General features: G+C 39.3%; 1 protein-coding gene across 1 annotated transcript in view; it reads right to left on the reverse strand.

Annotated features, from left to right (window-relative positions):
• celf2 (cugbp, Elav-like family member 2) overlaps window positions 1-19,453 on the reverse strand; it is a 249,899-nt gene that overhangs the window by 214,147 nt on the left and 16,299 nt on the right. The window lies entirely within an intron of this gene.

The raw sequence follows: 19,453 nt of genomic DNA on the forward strand, positions 1-19,453 counted from the left end.
AAGACAGGCCTGCCATCCATCAACATGATAAAAGGCCTCCTTCATTCTAACACTAACACCACTACCATTGATCTCAATGCTTCACTTAGCCAACCACTAACCATTTATGATAACTATCATTATCCAGTTACGGGCATGGTGACGATCTATCAGCGCAATCATTGGTGTGAAGTCCAAAACAAAAAGATAACCCTCACTAATGCATTCCACCACAAAAAAACGTTCATGGAAATTAGGTAGAAAAAGGAATTATCTGCCTCAATTATTTCAATTATGCCATGAAGTAATGTGATGATCGTGGCATGACAAAGTGGGAGGGGGCCGTCTGTAAGGGCCCACGGTTGTTAGACATGATTTGAAGAATGCAGTCACTTAAGAGGAAAAAGCAGATCACTAGAAAATCATTATTACTGGCTATGAGAATTTTAGTTGTTAGTGTGCTGATGCAATCAGACAGAAGGACAGTGCAGGGGAAAAGTAGCATTGACGATAACACCAAACATGCTTTTAAATCACCCTTGAGCAAATCAGTAAATCAATATCAATTAGGCTGTGAAAGAGCCCAAATGGACAACTGGCTTTGTTTTAACTAATGAAGTCTGTGGAGAATCCAATCAGTCCCGCCACCGCCCGGCCTTCACTCTACACTGGCACCCCCACTTCTCATTACCACCATGACAATGTAAAACACACACACACACAGACACACACACATACACACAAAATCAGAAGCTGTCCTTGTTGTAGAGTTAAAGCTGTAATTGGTGTCGGTATAATGTCTCCAAATGTGTGCTACCACTTTAAAACATGTTAGGAAGTGGATTGGGAGCGACGGTACTAACCTTCCCTTTGGGGTAGGTTACAAGTGGGTTCTGTTTTGTCACATGAACAGCAGCAGTGTGTTACAACACAACTTGTCAGCAGACATACAGGCATGAAGGAAGAAACTGAGCACCGCGACGGAATCTTAAGCCCATATTAAGACAAGCATGCCATACGAATGTGGTGATGTCAGCAGTAACAGTTACATGTAACAGCATTATGTAATTACATTACAAATAACTGCACTTAGGTATTGAGAAAAAGTATGTGAACTGAAGTTAATATCCTAGTAATTATAAAGGGGTTACATCTAAATAAATAAAAATATATGTAAGCAACAAAGCCATCAAGACAAAAAGCAACATCGTCAAGGTTAGGCTGTTGCTACGTCTATGCATTTGAGTCCTGTTATTGTCCCTGCTAGTCAAACCAATACACACTGTACTGCAAATGCAACCTGAATCTGCCACGTCTGACTGTGACCAACCGACCTCATTAATTGTTAGAAATGATTTCCCCCTGGAAATGACAGCAGTGCTATAACGTTGCTATACAAAGTATGCGTTGCTTGCCAGTGGTGCTGCTGACATCAAAATATTAATAAGAAAGAAAGAAAGAAAAAATGTAGTGAGTTGCATCATTTTGCTAAAGTAATTAAAATAGTTACAAGACTAACTCGGAAGTTGTTGAAAGTTTGAATATGTCGCAGCTACAATGAGTCAGATATATTTTTTCACTGAATCACACACTCCCACACACATAACATCCCTGGCAGGCAGCATGTAGCGAGGCTGCTCAGGGTTGCCATATCATTTTAAACATCCATCAGCTCAGCAGCGATATCATATTAGCTCCTCATCTGCATACGGCGCAGACAGAATGACAAACGAGAGAGAGAGAGAGAGAGAGAGAGAGAGAGAGAAGAGAAAGAGAGAGAGAGAGGGAGAGACTCTCCTCTTCCTTCGTTGCATTTCCTACATTGCTGCCTTTCACCCCTCTGCTCCCCCCTTTGCTCCCTCTATCTCCTTATCCCTCCCTTCTAACCCTCTAAATTGGATCACCACTGCTAGCAGAGTGTGTGTGAAAGTGTGTGTGCGTATTGTTGCGGTGTAATCACATCTTTTAAATGGAAAAAGGGATGAATCTCAGGAGGAACGATGACCACTGGACCCATATCTGACTCCCCAGTCCCCCCATTGGCAGTCCTCGTATCTGTGTATACTCCATCACACATGCTCACATTGAGCAATCTAAAGCTTCTGCAAACTTTTCTACCCTATTCCATCCACTTTTTTTACTCTTTTTGTCCACAGCTCAACAACTTTTGAAATTGTGTGCTTTTGCTGTTTTACACTTTAAGGCACAGGTGTCAAACATGCGGCCCGGGGGCCAAATCCGGCCCGCCAAAGGGTCCAGTCCGGCCCCTGGGATGAAGTTGTGAAATGTAAAAATTACACTAAGATATTAATCATTTTAGTTCAGGTTCCCAATTTAATCTCAAGTGGGTCGGATCAGTAATAATAATAAGTACTATCAGAATAACCTATAAATACTCACAACTTCAAATTTTTCTCTTTGTAAATGTAAAAAAATTTCATGTCATTTTACTGTATTTACACTAAAACAAACTATCATTTCACAAAAATGCAAATAACCTGAACAAATATAAACATTTTGAAATGTCTGAAGTGCAAGTTTTTCAATATTCTGCCTGTTATTAAATGTTTTGTGTGTTTGTTGACCCACTGTGATCTGTAAGTTGTAATTCACGTGTAAATGATAAACTGAGACATATTATCGTTAAGTTTTAAGCTTAGTTTTCTTAAGAAATTTCAGTTTGTTCATGATATTCACATTATTTCAAAGGATAGCTGATAGATGTAAACATTTTGATCGAATAATTTTACTTTTTTTGCTCTAAAACATAGAGGAAAGTTTGGAGTTGACATTATTTATATATTATTATGTTCTTATTTCATTGGTCCGGCCCACTCAGATCAAATTTGGCTTAATGTAGCCCCTGAACTAAGATGAGTTTGACACCCCTGCTTTAAGGCAAATCTTTCCAGTGCAGGCTGTGCTTCATGGTTGGACTCCAGTGTTTATAGCAAATTGTGAGGTTTATTGTCTAAATAAAGTGTGTCTTAAAAAAGTAGTGTTAAATCTCGGAGAGAGCTTGTATATCATCTGTCATTAAGGGCATTACCTCCCCACCCCACCCAAAAAAATCACCTCAAGCATGTGTAAACTTCTTTTTCTGAGAATGAGGACATTTTCTCAAACGAGCCTTTTCTAATGTGTTATTGCAAAGTGAGCATAAAATATGTTGTTAGAAGCACAGCTTGTGACACTTCATTTTTCCATTTCTTTTTCAACAGTACATGCTCTGTTGACATTGCTTAATTGCAGATGGGTCAGAAGTTTAACCACTCACACAGCTGTGCAGGTGCTGCTTCCCCACCTTAATAGATCACAATAGTTTTCAACATCATGGAACCAAGATGTTTACTTTCTGGAAAATGGCATATTTCTAATGGTGGTCTCATCCTGCTTTTGTGTTTTTCTTTGCTTTACACATCAGATTGATTTCTCTGTGTGTTACGTCTCAAGCTTGTATCCTGTTTCAAAAGGATTCACACCCTAAAGAGTGTTTTTATGGTTTCTTTAAAAGCTCTTTCAATTGACTGTGTATATCCTTGCAAGTTAAAACAAACTGTGTGTTTTTAATACTTGCTTATCCCAAAAAAATCGTAGCAAAATTACTTAAAGGTGCCATTATCAGCACTCTAAAAACTTACAATGCCCCAAATGGATACTTGTGATGGGTTGTTTTCCCAAAATGCCCTTTTTAGGCAACAGGAGCTATAGCTAATGATAATGTTTTATTGTGCTTGTTTTTAGTATACTCACCCAGCACTCCCTGGAAAGTAGTATTAATACGGAGTGGATAATTGTGTTGAAATAAAGTCAGTTGACATGGGAATGCAGTTCACTAATACTGTCGACTCTTTGCTTAAAGACCCTGGCTGGATCTTAAGTCCTTTGGTAATTTACTGACACTGATGAGACAAACACTTTAAATGAAACACCTATCAACCAGCAAAACTATTGCCACTGTAGGCTTCTGAAAACCATGGATATGTATAATTTCACCGTTTCTTAACCAAAAACATGCGTACATTTACACATAAATGTTTAGCAGTATTATAGGGCTAAATCCATGGCCAATTACATGGTTTAAGCAGCTGCTAATGAAAATGAGACAAAAATATAGTGTGTAATGCACAAAGCACCTGCAAATAAGAGAAGTCAATACATTGTCAAGCAAACAGCGTCATGGTGCGCCTGTTCCATTTGCACAGACTTAAATTAGTGAATATTCATACATTTGGCGCAAAAGCCCCATTATTATGCAAATAAGCCTCATTGTAAAAACTGTATAATTTACAGAGGACTAACGGTATTCACGACAAACGGGCTGACGCTATTACCTGCACATGAATGATACTGAAGTCACATTTAATGATGATCAGACATTAGTTAGAGAAAAGGTGCACCTGGACTTTTTCCTAACTTTGAGCTTTAACTGGAAATAGTTGTACCTGAATTTCAAGAGCAGGACCACACCTCAAATACTCACCTTCTTGTTATATGCCTATAAATACCTACCTGCCCTTCCATAGACCACCCTATGTCCATCACTCTTCTGTTTGTCATCCTCTCCATAGACATAGGGAGAAAGGGGGTGGGGGGCCGAAGAGGCCCTCCCCAAACCCCATCCTCTTCATCATGTCTTACTTCGTCAGAGTCGTCATCCTGATCATCATCACAAACATTCATTTCTAACTGTCGTGAATAAACATTTATTCCATTAATTTGTGGTTGTGGTCCTCACTAAATTCTAATACTGCAGAGAACTGTGTGTGCACATATTTACTAGAGCCCGACCGATATGGGATTTTTGGGGCTGATACCAATATTGGGGGCTAAAAAAAAGCCAATATCCGATATATCGGCCGATATCCGATATTGGCCGATATATGAAATAAGAACACTGATCTACACAGGATGTAATAATCTTATATTAGATAATTGTGGACAGGTGGATTAACAGTTGCATAAATCTTTGTTTATCTCACAAATATAATTTACACAACTTTCAAATGCAAACTATGCAATCACCAAAATAATTAGAGCAAAAAATATGACTTACCACACAATTATGTTTTCCCTCACAAATTTTGTTGTGTCTGCCTCACGGCACTGCAACTTCTTATGTCGACTAAGGACTAAACTGAGCATGTGCATAGTGAATTAAGTGAGTCCTAAGTTGTTCCTGATTGGAGCAATTGCACGAGTTACAACTGACCCGTGTTACAACTGTCCCCAGTCTCCCCTACACTATTAACACCCAGGCCTGCTGGCAGAATGAAACTGTGAGGTAGACAGGAAGTGCACGGACATGGGTGTGTGTGGGGGAGTGAATACTTCATAAGACGAGGGGGCGGGTCTGTGATTGTCAGAGCGGGGGGGCAGGATTAGCGGCCCATCCCCCTGCGGGGGGGGGGTGATTGTGTGTGGGGGGGTGGGTCATTGTCCGAGCAGGAGTGAAAGTGAAACTAACTCGCTTTAAAGTTCCTCTTATTCTCCGGGCAGCACACACACACACGCGCACACACACACACGCGCACACACACACAAAGGAGCAGCGAGTCACAGAATCTCCGCGCAGCAAAAAAAAGTTAATATATCGGCTACATCGCCTACATATTGGCTGATGTTGATTAATTGGTGATACGCTATAATCGGCCTGATTAATCGGCCGGACGATTAATCGGTCGGGCTCTAATATTTACTAATCTAATACCTAATGCAGTTGATCCGGTAGTGACAGACAGCAGAACCAACCCATAAAGATAGAGGACGCTAAACAGCATGTTGGCCCTCTGGATGGAAATATAAGTGCAACAAAAAACTCAAGATGGAACAGTTGTTTCAAGTTGTTCTGTTGAAACTGTTGAAGGTGTTTAATAAACACGTTAAATGCATATATATTCCTTATTTTCTTGAGTCTGTTTGCTCATGCAAAATGAAATGCGATTAATTTAGATTAAAAATGAATATTTAATCATGATTAATCAAAATTAATCCACAGCAACCCTGTGATTAACCTGATAAAAAAATTTAATTGACAGCAGTAATATATTTATTTAATTATTGTCGTAGTTCAGTACACTAATAAGCACAAATTAAATATAAAACATAACATACAAACATATATTAGGTTCAAACAATATAAACTACATTGTCTGTGTTGCAGAAATGTACAATGTTAAGATTTTTTTTTTTTTATGCCAACTGAGGTGCATTTACATACCCTTCATTTCTTGCCCTTTTAATTACACTGGAGATTATCTAACTTTTATCTTGTCTATTTACAGATATCGATTTTTCTAATAAAAGCAGAATCGCATCCAGAAACTTTGTCTTAACCTGCACCTAGCATGGCTCTGGATTCCACACTGACACCACCACTACCTTCCCCGTCTCCTCCTTCCCGCGTTCCTCACATGCTGAGTGAGAAGTAAAGAAGGCTGAGGAGGGATGTGTGTTACCCATCACTCCACCTCCAAGGCAAAGACATAACAACACTTGAGCGTGGAGAGGCGATATCACAGAAAACTAGAACAATACATCGAAACACACTCGTACACAACGGCGTGACAACGGCTCCAAATGCTGCGACACAACAGGGAGAGAGCAAGAGAGGGAGTTGGAGTTAGAAAAAGTGAGAGAGGGATGAATGCAGTAGTATCCTCAGATCTGAAGGCAAATCCCCCTTGGTGTTAGTTCTGCTAGAGCGGCTGGCACTGACACATGAATATTTCATACTGTTGATGTTTAAATCCCATCATTTGTGATGGCATGTGAGCGTGCGTGGAGATTCATTGAAATGAGGAGGAAGACGAATGAATTTGTGTACATGTGTGTGTGTTGATCTATAATGCATAGTTTCAGTAAGTTCACTTGTGATATGGTCTGTTTTTCAGTCTAGTGAAAGACATGGATGTGCACATGTGCATGAGTGCCTTGAAGCAGAGATTGCCCAGTGTTAGCTCATCCATATGCACAGATAAAAACACAGTGACATGCATACTGGTGCAACACACATGCATACATGTCCATAAATACTGTATGGAAGACATGTAGAAGAGTCTTTTCAGCTTGGGGCTCAATGCTCAGGTCAAATGAAACCGTGCAAGGCCAATTAGTCAACTAGTTTCAGAAACTAGTTCACAAAACTAGATTCTGGAGGCTAAAAATAAAACATAAAGACCTGTTTCCACTAGGAGGCAGGGGCACTGACACACTAAGACATGTACAATGTTTCCACATAACTGTCAAGTGAATCTGAGGCAAACTTGAATTGAACTGAGCTGAATGACAGAAAATGTAGATTAGGTGCATGGGGTTGATATAGCTTATGCTCTTCACAGCTGCAATAAACAGAGGAGAAGAGGGAGAGGTTGCAAACCAGAATCATGTTTTTTCATGCAGAATAATTTGGTGACCTCATCAACTGTTGAACACATTTTCATTATGCATGAGAGGACACTGGGAGCAGGTTCTTCTATTTAACTTGGAGAAGCTGTTTGATAGAGGATCACAAAACACGTATGTAGAACCGTATGAGGCTCTGAGGGGCTTAGTTTGAGTTACTGTACTGAAGAGACCACCTAATAAACACCGGAAAAAACAATGTTCATTAACATATACGCTGTATTTCGACTGTGTTCAGTGCTTTTTGTTGTAGTTGTCGTACCCCATTTGGAACTCTTTAACCTAAAACACCTCCCTGACAAAAGGAAAACTTCTACAGCTCATGTTATTGTTTCAATGTGGTGTTTTAATACTTTATTTTGGATTCAAACTAACAAATAAATTGATCAAGCAAAGGTTTTATGCGGTAAAATTGCCACCTTCCTCTGAGTACAGTGTTTCAGGATAGGCCGATAAAACTGCTTCAGTTAAACCAGTGTTTATCAACCTTGGGGTCGGGACCCCACGGGGGGTCGCCTGGAATTCAAATGGGGTCGCCTGAAATTTCTAGCAATTGATAACCTTTTTTTTTTTTAAATTACTAAGAAAAATACATGGTGAGTTGAGAGAGACAACCACAATATATAAAAGACATGACAAACTGTAGCTGAAACTGAAGCACTGTGGTACTGTTTATCTGTCAAATGTTCATTGAGGTCGGTTTCAGATGCTGCAGCTCTTTCATAATTCATAGTTTGAGTTATTGTTTGTTCAGTATTAATTGTCAGCCTTGTAAATCCAAGCTGGACTGACTGTACATATCCTGACCAAGGAAAATAAATTCTCACATTGTGCAGTAATCTACACCTGGCTTTTCTGCCTCCATCCATAATAATATACATTATATAGACTAAATGTCATCTAAAATTAACGTTTATTTGCAACATAGTATAGCACGTGATCAAAAACAAATTAATTTCAACAAAAAAATGTCTGTTTTGAATGTCTGGGGTCACCACAAATTTGTGACGTTAAAATGGGGTCACGAGCCAAAAAAGGTTGGGAACTACCTTGTTAAACCCATTGGAAAATGATAGAGGTTTGGAAGGATGGGACTGTAGGACAGATGGACAGAACTCTAATCACAGACGCTAACACTGACTCTTTCTAAGGCTAATGTCAGGAGGCAGAGACATGCTAAAACAGCTGCTCTTATTGAAATTTACTTATTCACGACTGCTTCTCCAATAACAATTGCAGATCTCATCTACCTCATCTGACTAGATGGACCCCCTCAGGTGCCCCCACCCTACTGCATCTTTACAGACTGCAACTACATCCGCAAATGGACGTCCATCAGTCCTGTTCATCTACAGCCTGTCTGTCCATGGGAGTGGATCTCTCCTTCACTGTGGTTCTCCACAAGGTTTCTCTTCCCACTGGACTTTTGGAGTTTTTCCTCGCCGAGAAGGAGGGTCTAAGGATGAGGGATGCCCGGGACATTAGCCCATTTCCTTCATCCACTCTTTATTTGACTGTTTATTTTCATATTCAACTGATTCTGTAAAGCCCTGTGAGACAACCTTGTTGTGATACAGGGCTCTACAAATAAAACTGAAATTGAATTGACATATAAAATTCTCCATAATGCACAACTCATGTGTAGATTATGTGATATCCTGTCCTCACTCTATCCACTTTACCACCTTATTCAGACATTCACATGGCATTTATTGTACACAGTTGTCCTTCTCCTTATTATCATTTATTATATTCATTCATTCATTATCTGAACCTGCTTTATCCTCACTAGGGTCACGGGGGTCACTTGGAGCCTATCCCAGCTACTTACGGGCGAAGGCGGGGTACACCCTGGACATTTCGCCAGTTCATTTATTATATACTATATCATTATTTTTTTTAGATTTCTTTAGATTTCTTGGGTTGTATAAAAGTGTTGTGTAGTCGTGCGGCTCACATGGGCATTTAAATTGCTCCTTGGGGACAAATACAGTTTTCTGAATTGAATTGAATTGAAATGAATTGGTAGAAAGTGGTGGGCTGAGCTGTTATCACCTACAAAATGCAGGATTTTACATATTTGTCCATTTTTGTGTGCCTTATCACCAGCACTGATGTGTTTCGTTACAGTTGAGTCATATGATTCTGTTCATAACTCAGAAAATACATATAGGTGTTTGGCATCACTTACGGCATCATAACAGTTCCAGAAAATGTGTTTTCATCTACCACTACATTAACACTCTTAGGTGAATGTAAACTCTGTTTTTTTCCAGGTGTGCAGGTTCCATCAACCTTTCCTAATGTGATACTTGAGAATGTACAAATGGAAACACACACATGTAAAGCTATTACTGGGCATTAAGGGCTGTTGTGTAGGTCTACCAGTGGCTTCTATATCATTGGCCATTTCGCTGGTCATCATGTTAAATCTGCAGAAGAAGAGATGAATACGAGAGCTCTGTGATTGGTTGTTCAGCACAGTCAGTCAGCGTTTTGCCTCTGGTTATTTTATTCCCCTCTATGAGCAAAATGAGACACATGCTACTTGTTTTGAAATAATACAGATAAATTACCTTCCTATCATTGATAACTGCAGTTTACATAATCATTAGAGAAGTATGTTAATGTGTTTACAGTATGTTTTTAGTAACTTTATCTATATAACAGTGTTAAAATTGGTGACAAAGACAGAAGACATTACATCGAAAGAAATGTTCTTAAAGGGTCAAATGTTAGATGGTGATTGATACTGTACAGGAGAGGCACATTTGTGATTTGTGATAATGGGGTAAAGAAATATAATTGATTTCACTTATGTAAATGTGGAAATTATTTTAAACACAAATAAAAAATAATGCGTTGAATTGGGTGTTCTTGTGTTTTTAGGGGTAATGCCATATATTTGATCTATTTTGCTGTCCTTATTTTAGTTGCCTCTTTGGTAATGCACACATAATTAGTGGATCAATTTGATTTTATTAGTACACTCTGGTCTTATTAATGAGTCCATTTGTCTTACCACTCTCTCCTCTCTCTCTGAGGTTCAGTCTAACATTATAGAGTCACTCAAAGCAGAACAAGCCATTTCTCTTCTATGTCATCCCTCAGGCTCATTACTTCATCTCTCCTTCTTACTAGGTTTCTTTCTCTTTCACCCTCAGTCTCGGATGCTTTGTCTTTTTTCCAGGTAAGCAACATGTTCAAACCCAGACTCTCCAGTCTGACTTCCAAATGCACAATTTCCCAGCTAATAGAGTGTACTCAGAAATGACTAATCGAATTGGTGCTACCTGGAAAATTAATTTACCATTATGTTCTTCCAAAATTGTAACAGGGAGGGCCGGCAACCTTGTGTAGTACCGCCGCGGGGGAAAGTAAACAATTAGAGACTCGGTGACTAATGAATTCTGTGATTAACGAGTGTGTCGGAGGTAAATCTCTACAAGACTGACACACACACACACAAGCACATATGTACAAACACTTACACACTCAGTGTGAGGTGCGCCTTATCTATATACAACATTCATGGTTGAACTGAAGTATTCCGTGCCTCTTCCAAATTCTTTTTTTTTTCCCCTAACCGCCAACATCCTTTCCCGGCATGGTTAAGTGAAATAGCTGGCATATCCACTCAAAGATTTTGACAGATAGCATGTGTAAGCTCTAACAGAGTGTGTGTATGTGTGTTTACATGTAGAATCAAGCAAAAGAGTAGGAAATGGGCTAGTTGAAGCATGTGTGAGAGTGTGTGTGGTGAGAAAGCCAAGATAAGGCCAATCTGGTTTGTATAACAGTCTCAGATAAAGAAAGAGTGTTAAGGGAAAGATAGCGAAGCACTGAGGAGGGATGGCACCTCGGTGGCTCGATAGTGGCTAACACATGCTTCTACAGCCCATCACACCACGGGAAACATATATTGTGTATACAATTTTTTTTAAAATGATGAATTTGTCAAAAAAAATAAAAGTCACTGCTACTGAGGATGAAGTTCCAAATCTACACACTCGGCTTCTAAGTCAAAGCCCTATAATATGCCGAACTCAATGGACTGAGTCCCATCTGGGGAGTGGGTAATGACAAATATAGAGAGAACATTAGGCTAAGATGAGAGTGTGTATGTGTGCAGCATCACATGAATGTGTAACAAATCCCTAAAGCGAAGGCCATGGGCTTAATTGACGGATGTAGTGGCATAGTGATAGATAGAAAGAGACAGTAGAGACAAGACTTGTGTTTTTGTGTGTGTGTGTGTGTGTGTGTGTGTGTGTGTGTGTGTGTGTACGTGTGTGTGTGTGTGTGAGAGAGAGTGTCCCACAGTGGTGTAATGACTCCCCATGGGAGCAGGACCCCAGGCTGAGACTCCCCTCTGACTCTCCCCTGTCAACTGAAGGGAGGGATGAAGAGGGAAGAGGAGGAGGAGGAGAGATTGTAGTGAGAAAGGAGACGATAGTGGCGACAGCTGTCTGCTCCTTAGGACAGTAATTGGTTGGCTGAGAGAACCAGTGTACACACATTCACTAACACACATACACAAGCTCAAATGCATGCACCCGAGTCTGCCCATATGCAAAACCCACCACCCAAAATTAAGGGTGGCACTCCAAGATGGTCATTAGCCACATCTCACCTGGCACAAGCACTGCCACCCAGCACCCGCACCTGTGGAGGCTTGAGGGGGCATAGCATGAGGGTCTGAGAGTGAAGGAGGGAGAGGAGGGGGGGGTGTGAGGTGGGCTTATTCAGCGTGACACCTCCAGTCGCATCTCAGTAAACAAGCCATCGGACCCCCGTATCCGAATCTCCAAGCTAGAGTGACAGCTCAAAATCACACATGACAGTTTGACTGACAGGTCGGTATGGGCAGAGGGAGGAATGGAAATATGAAAAATAATAAGCTGTAATATTATCCAGACAGAAGAGAAGAGGGAGGGGGTGAAGGGGGGAGAGGAGGTGATTTGAGGAGATGAGGGTGCCAGGGAGTCCTGGAGTGGCTGCAGAAAAAAAATAAAGCAAATGGATGTTGAAGCCATGACATCCTTCATATTTGCAAGACTTTGAGTAAAGAAATATCATGTGATTGGTATTCAAATATTTTATAGAAAAAAAGTTTCTTGAAATACTTTCATGCAGTCAGAGATTATTCTATTTATTGTTTCCAGTCCCTTCAAAACAGAATCAAAATCTTAAATTTCACATGTCTACAATGATAATTGTCAAAAAAAACAACAACACACAAATGTGTTTTGACAAATGGATGACATCCATCATGTGTGGACCCAAAAAAATGGAATAGAAGTCTGTCTAAACCGTGATCTGTCTGATTACTGATTTTATTAAGCCAAAAACGGAACAAAGTGTGAATTCACTTTATTTTACTATTATTCTATTTAAAATGCAGGGTGTCCTACTAGTTTTAGCTACATATACTATATGGACAAAAGTATTGGGACATGTTGAATTCAGATGTTTTGTTAGGGATTACAGGGGGCTGCCCTATGAAAATATAATGCTTGTTTTAACTTAATGTAATTAATCTTTACCATTGTAATGGTTACATAATAACTGTTGCTCTACCTCTAGATTTCTAAAATATCAGTCGTGATCTGACCTGAAATAATCATTTTAAACCATAGGTAACCCTGTGGTTTTGTCAACTCTTACACAGGAGGAAAAATCCTTTAAAAAGCCTTTAAACTTAAATGAAATTGTGATTTGACATCAGTTGCGATAATTATTTACAAAACTGACATGGAACATTCACACAAACATTTTAATTATTATAATATAAATCAACAGCAATGGGACAGTATTAGTAATGGGAGGTATGATTTGTCCCAATATTTTTGTCCACATATTGGACACTGGCTGTGAAGTTGAAGTCGAACTTTAAAAGTTTTAAACATTTTAAAGAACTGCCATGTGCAATAGCACAGTTCAGTATTACCATGATGATATAACTTGTGACAATTTAAACTAATCTCACAATCTCCAGGAAACTGAATCTGAGAGTAGCTGAGGCTTCATCTGATTGGTCAGACATTTGCATGTAAATAAACTGAGTTCTTATTATCTTGTTATTCATCAGGACTCTTTTGTGATGTGTTTTTTAAGCATTTTCTCATTTTCACACTCAAACACAGTCAAAGTAGTGATGTCCCCATCTCGATATTTTTTGCTTCCGATCTAATCCGATTTTTTTTTTTTGATTAGTTTTGCCAATACCGATCTGATACCGATTCAATACCGACTTTTTACAGTAAAATTTTGATTTAAATTTGGAGTCATTATATATAGGTTAGGCTATTATTTTACTTGAGACACACAATTGGGCCGAATGTGGAACCTGAACTAAAACAACCATGGCACTATGGACAGGTCCGTCCAGGTATTATCTGGAGGTATGTTCTGCGCCGTACGTTAGTGATGCGATGTCAAATAATTCCACAAAAGCCCCTCAGGTTGAAAAAAAACCCGACCCGTTCATCACGTTAAAGTGAAAGTGAAACCTATAGACGTTTTCCTAATTCCTCTAAGCCTCCCGTTGTGCAGCTAATTTTCCTTTCCCCTGCCTTCGGAAACTTTAATGTGATGGAGCAGGACGTGTGTTTATCCCTGCCCCAGAACCGGGTCCAGATCGGCCTGATCTCATGACTAAATCTGATCTGATCTTCTAAAAAATGCCAGATCGGCAGCCGATACCAATCTGTAGATCAGATCGGGACATCTCTATTTCAAAGTATGATTTAGTGGTGTTTCAATACATATTCTTTTTTTTTTTTTTTTTTTACATTAAATGTATCCAGCCAGCTTCAACATGGTTCCTGAGGATGGACGTAAAACTGCACTTGTATAAGTTGTCTATAATATATTATTGTGTCAGGTTAAGGTAGAACAGTAAATTACTTCGATCTAACTTTAACATGGCTTCAACTATAGACAAAATGAGGTTTCATCATTTTCTGAGTAATATGCTAACCTCAAACCCTGAAACATGTGTAGGGCATGTGAGAGATAGAAAAGATCCCAGAGGAAAAGAGGAAAGAAGTGGAGAAAGAGGGGTTAAAATGTGACAAGAGAGGTTGGAAAAAAAAAAAAATTCAATATATTTTTAATCTAGCGGATGTAATCAGATTATGCGTCTGCCAGGAGCGACGTATTTCATAAGGAATAACCAGTTTCAGGGAGGGAAGGGGAAGTGGAGTGGCGAGGAGGAGCGGTGGAGACGGGCACTTTGGCTGGCCGATCTACATCGACACTGACAGATTCTAATAAATGCGCTGGGAGGCGCCCGGAGAAACACAATGCCGTGTAATCATTTTATCATGACAAACCGGAATTCCAATGCTGTCCCATGTGAGCTCAGCCGGGGGAAAATTGAATTAACTGTGAATTGCTCATGCTTGGGGAATGGGGAAGAGGAAAACGGGGAACGAGGGGGAAAGACGATGAAGAGAGAGAGAGAGAGAAAGAGAGTGAGCAGAAGGAGGGAAAGAAGAGAAGAAGGATTTGGCCTGCTTTAGTTTTGGCTGTGTTTCATGTCTCTTGAGGCCAAGGCAGTTTCATAGAGGAGTTCTGGTTTCAGCAGCTGCTAGCTAATAACGCTAACTCAGAGATCCAATACTGACGCAGTGGAGCCCTGCATGACTTTGCTGTCCAGAAAACACATTACACACTTGTTAACTGAGAACGTAGACGCCCTAAATTATCCAGGGGAGGGGACTATTAAACAAAACAATGAAACACATCTGCTAACACATGCTCAGCTACACGTGTACTACTTGAGCACGTGATTGTAATATGAACTCACAGATATATTCAATCCCAGGGTGACAGAAGGAAGTAGGGTTTGGACTTTAGACTTTTGTAAATACAGGTAAAGGTGGTTCACATCAAATCCCATTTTTAACAGCAATTTCAACATGTCACCTCCTATGACACAGGTGTCAAACACGCGGCCCGGGGGCCAGATTCGGCCCACCAAAGGGTCCAGTCCGGCCCTTGGGATGAATTTGTGAAATGCAAAAATTTCGTTAAGATATTAACAATCCTTTTAGTTCAGGTTCCAGATTCAGACCAATTCAATCTCAAGTGGGTCTGACCAGTAAAATACTATCATAATAACATAGAAATAATGACAACTCCAAATGTTTCTCATTGTAAATGTAAATATTTACATGTATTTACTCTAAAACAAAGTATAATTTTGCAAAAAAATGCAAATAACCTGAAATATCTTAAAAGAAGCAAGTACAATTTTAACAATATTCTGCCTGTTATTAAATGTTTTGTGTGGTTGTAGATCCACTGTGATCTGTAAGTCATAATGTACATGTGTAAATGATAAACTGCAGCAGAATATTGTTAAAATCAGTTTGTTCATGTTATTCACATCTTTTGAAAGGGGAGTTTTGTAGATGTAAACTTGTTCATGATGTAAATTAACTTTTTCTTTGCTCTTAAACATAGAGAAAAGTTTGGAGTTGACATTATTTATATATTATTATGTTATTATTTTACTGGTCCGGCCCATTTCAGATCAAATTTAGCTGAATCTGGCCCCTGAACTAAAATGAGTTTGACACCCCTGTCCTATGGCTTAGTGAAAAACACAGAATACACCTTTTTTCCCACGTCTGTGACACACATAATAAAGTCTAATTATGTCTGTCTGCCTTTGAGCTCCTTGCAACCAAGCACTGAAGCACCTAGGCTGTTTGGAAAAGCTTTGAGACTGGAAAAATCTGCATCCATCAAGGCTAAGTTTGTATTAGCATAAAGCAATGTGATGGGCACACATATACGTATGCATTTATGTACATCTGTGAATCGTTTCTACACAGATGTATAGGTATAGAATAATGTCATTGGTTCAGAAACTTCCAGGCATATGTGTGTTTGAGCTTTGCAGAGTCCCACAGTGGTATGGTGAATGGGTTGGTAGCTCCAATAACCTTTTCTTCAGCCTAAGGTTAATCTAAATTTCTAATTCTGAGCCTAAATCCAAGTCATGTGGAGAAGTAAATTGAATGTCTCCACTGTGGTGAAATTTGCTCATATTTTTAACATTTCTGTGAAGCTATTTGGTCCTCTTGAGAAAAGAAGTAAAAGATCACACACACACACACACACAGAAAGAGAACAGTATCTGCCCTGCTGCGGCCTGTGACTTTAGATTAGGTCCTGTCAGGGTTCCGGGGTCGCTACGGATACAACCCAGATGCTGCAGCTACGCAGCAGTGTGTCGCTGTGGAAACGGGAAGTGTTGACTGCTGAGAGATAAAGGGCTTGATTCTTCCCCCAACTGAACACAGCCCTGAAAGGCAAGAACAGAGGAGGACTAAAGAGGAAAAAATGAACACAAAAACACACATAGATACACCCACATCCACTGTGTGTATGTGCCCTTTTTCCAAATCCTTTAGGCTGCCACACTACCTCTCATTTTTCTGCTCCTTCAGCTGTCACTCTATCTCTCCTTAATCATTAATATCACAGCTTTGACCCCGGCCAATGAGGATGAAGCAGGGATTTGCATAATTAGCCCCACTTGGTGGACAAGTCCCACTCCAGACCTTAGGAGAGTGTCTCTAGTGGGCTTGCTCAATTTCACATGTAGGAGATTGTGTAGAGTTAGATAACACAGCTCAGAGGAGGGAAAGTATGAAACAAATGAGAGTGCACATTGTAGGTTTTGTGATAAGTAGCGATGCCCTGTGGTTAAAATAAAAGTACAGTAGCTGTGTATGTTAAGTGAATGAGAAACATTTGCAAACTCTGAAACAAGATGGGAATTAAATATATGTTTATGTAAATGTGAAAACATATGGCTGAGCTGTAAATGGGTAAATGCCTATTGTTCTACAAGGAAACCAAAGATGAAAGATGCTGTGAAGGTTAATATTATATGGGATAAATATTCACATATTTTTTGTGTGTAAAATGCATTAAAAAATAAACATTTTAACCAATTTCAAAAAGCAAGATAATCTTAACCCATAAAGGCCCAGTGCTACTTTTGTGTCAGTTCCCAAATGAATTTTCTCTATATCAAACCTTTCTTAAGTGATTTACCACCAATTATCATAATATTATGTTCTGTACTTTGTTTTTTATCAGTATAAATCAGGTATTTTTCTATATTTAATTTACTGATAATGAAGACGTTCATAAAAGATCAGATTAAAGTTGGGGGCATTATATCAAAAGCAGAGAAAACTGCACAAAAAGTGACTTTTTTCAGTGAAATCTATCATTAACTGAACATAAAACAAGCCTTTCCATCCACTGTCATTGATCCAACTTCATGGGTTTTACTGGTGAATCACTGTTGTAGAAGATGACGGTGTTTCCACATTCACAACAGAGCCTCTGAACGTCCAAATGGGTCATATCTGATGACCATGAAAAGATGACAAACTACATTTTACACCAATTATTTACATGTATTGATAGAATTAATGGATCAACAGGTATTAAACAGTTTAGATCAGTAGATGGTTTTGGCTGGTGAAGAATGTTTGGGTCTTTATGGGTTAATTTTGGGGTGTTTCCATCCACTACTGAAAACAGTAAAAGCTGGTACAACATCTGTTAAGTTACAAAGCATTATAATTTTGCCAATTAGCTGTTGTGTTTCATACATTAACACATAATTTGAGGACACAGATGTAATATTTAACCCAGAATTTCATGCAGTCTCTCAAAAAAATCAAAACTGATGGTTCCTTTGTCCCTGAATCACTAGACGCCTGATGCTTCTCATATCTGCTCATATAAAGGTACATATTCTTCACAGAATTTGCCTCAACTGGTCAAAGTTTTCTCTACCATTTGTTTCTGCAGCTCTTAACACATGCTGCTTTTCCCCTTCTACTATGGCAGTCATGTTTGCTCCTTGCATTAAGCATGTTGCAGGTCTCATTCGTCCACACATGGCTGATGTGTTCATCTGCTGCCATGTTTTGTGTCTCCTGAAGCAGAAGTTTGAGTGACATTTAACTCATGGGATTTTTGTAGGTCATTATTTATTCACAGAATCTGTTTGTATTGTCATATTTGCTCATGTTTACAGTCACATTGACCTATAATACACAAACAGGAAAACTGTCCAAGTGAAAGAGGTTTTTTTTTTTTCTTGATATTTCGAATTATGTTATAAATTTTGGGGGATTTCCACTTAGACTGAAAATGCACATAAAACAACTGGATGGAACCTCACTTACTTTCCCAGATTCTGGACTGATCAGAGCCCAGTGTTGCATCATTTCCCATCTGCCTTTCTGTCACTGTAAAATATTTCTTGTAGAAGCCATTTCATTTCAAACACACTGATAGTAAAAGCTGTTACATATTGTATTTGACAAATGTAGCTCCCTCGGCATTTAGTGTGCAACCTTTGATGACAAAAACCTTCCCTGCCTTCAGCAAAGCTTATATTGTTTGACCTGTATAGTATACATTAATAAAACATTAAAGCATTCCAGTCACGTACTATCATTTACAGTGTAACTTCTAAAAGAGACATGAAATGAAAAGGTAAATTGTTGTCACTGTAGGCAAGAAACAGATGCAACAAGGGCACAGAGATGAAAACTTTGATTGTCACAATAACAAAGGGACAGATGGATAATACAAATGGATGGATGTAATGGAGGGCAGATGTGGAGAGCAATGCCATTAAAGAAGTCAGCAGTACACCAGAATGTCCAGACAGAGTGATCTGAAGCCCAGGGGACTTCAGCCTTTATCACCCACACACACTGAAATACACTCTTAAAGTGAAGTACCTCTCATCTGCTTGACAGTTGCCTACACTATTAACTCTCGTATAGGTTTCTTTAGCGGTATAAGGCATGCTCTGGGTTTTCCTAGAAAACAGCAGTGCCTAGTTATGAAGTAATAGCTTTAATCAGTGGTTGGCTCTGTGCCTGAACCTGGGCTCGTAGCACAATCATCGCTGTTTAGTTTTCTCCATGGATACAGCGAAGACATCCCAAAACACTCCCAATCTATGACAGCATGCTGAAAAAGTAGGAAAAATGAAGCCTGTTGTGTTGTTACAGAA

Source organism: Sphaeramia orbicularis, chromosome 12, assembly GCF_902148855.1.
Source record: "Sphaeramia orbicularis chromosome 12, fSphaOr1.1, whole genome shotgun sequence".
Lineage (NCBI taxonomy): Eukaryota > Metazoa > Chordata > Actinopteri > Kurtiformes > Apogonidae > Sphaeramia > Sphaeramia orbicularis.